Below are 1,549 nucleotides of genomic sequence, written 5' to 3' on the forward strand. Positions count from 1 at the left end.
TTGCGGTATGCGGGCCTCTCACTGTTGTGGCCTCTCCCGTTGCGGAGCACAGGCTCCGGACGCGCAGACCCAGCGGCCACGGCTCACGGGCCCAGCTGCTCCACGGCATGTGGGATCTTCCTGGACCGGGGCACGAACCCGTGTCCCCTGCATCGGCAGGCGGACCCTCAACCACTGCGCCACCAGGGAAGTCCCCCCTTTTTTTTTTTTTAATCTTAATGTGCATAACAAACTAGCATTCACATCCTTATTTTACAGGATTAAAAATCCTGTAAATTCAGGTTTTTTTAAGATTAAGAAATTTGGGTGTCGATGGGTTAAGCTATTTGCCCAAGATTCATAGCAAATACAGGAGCCGAGATTCAAACCCAGACAGTCTTGTTCCACAGCCCACGGGGCTCAAGGAGATGCCCAACAGAGACAGGCAAGCGCCCTGGGTCTGAAGGTGCACAAGGTGGGGCTCGGAGGAGATGGTCCAGGGAGTGTGGCCGGAGGGGCTTCCCCATGCTACCTGGACAGGAAACACAGATCCTCTACAAAAGGCACCAGGGGCTCCAAGTTCACCTGAGAAGGGAAGGTGAAGCTGCTCGGCTCCAGGAGGCATGGGTCCTGCAGCTGTCGGGGTCCCCTGGGCACACTAAGTGTGCAGTTCCCAGGGCGGGTGAGGCAGGAGGTAAGGAGAGAGACCAGGTGCCAACATTCAATGGACAGTGAAGACCATGAGCTTCGGCTGTTGCTCCAGGAAGGCCAGGCTGGGGGGTGCGGGGGTCCGAGGGGGGGCTGCCTGCACTACCCCCAGCCCCCCTACCCTCACAGACCTGTGGGCACAGGCAAAGTTGAGGTCACGCTGGTCATCTCTTTTCCCCGTCACCTTCTGGGACGGCACGGAAGTGGGGGGCTTCTCAGCCTCTGCCCTCCCCACACTGAAGGTCCTTCCTCACTCCACTTCGCCCTTTCCTCTCCCTGCCGTTGGCTGGGGTGTACAATTAAACTCCTCTGTAACCTGCGACAAAATGGTGCGGGGTTAGCTACACAACTGAGGCAAAGCAGAAAGATGGTCTCCTGTCACCCCTTCGTTTGGTTGCCTGTACAGTGTGTTCAGAGCCATCCTCCCTCCTTATCCTCGGGTTCTCTCTTCTGAGCCTGACACTCTGTCCCACACGGTTCTTTGTACAGGTCCTCCCAGCGTTCACCCTTTGGCTTGCGGTCACTGCCGCTGTCCCCACCTTGCTCAGCAGCTCGGAGGCGGAGCCGAGCCAGTCCCTTTCCTCTTCCTCCACCTTCCACGCCTTAGAAGTCACTTCCAGGGAATTCCCTAGCGGTCCAGGGGTTAGGACTCGGCAATTTCACTGCCGAGGGCCCGGGTTTCGTCCCTGGTCAGGGAACTACAAGATCCCGCAAGCCGCGCGCCTCGGCCAAAAAAAAAAAAAAAGTCACTTCCACAGACTAGTCCCTCCACTCATCACTAGCCAGGCCCGGGAACAGGAGGGAAGGGAGCAGGGCACAGCCTTCAAACAAATGACATAGCCCCTAAGGATATGACATAAAA

Source organism: Monodon monoceros, unplaced genomic scaffold (assembly GCF_005190385.1).
Source record: "Monodon monoceros isolate NGI ecotype Baffin Bay Population unplaced genomic scaffold, NGI_Narwhal_1 Super_Scaffold_2, whole genome shotgun sequence".
NCBI lineage: Eukaryota > Metazoa > Chordata > Mammalia > Artiodactyla > Monodontidae > Monodon > Monodon monoceros.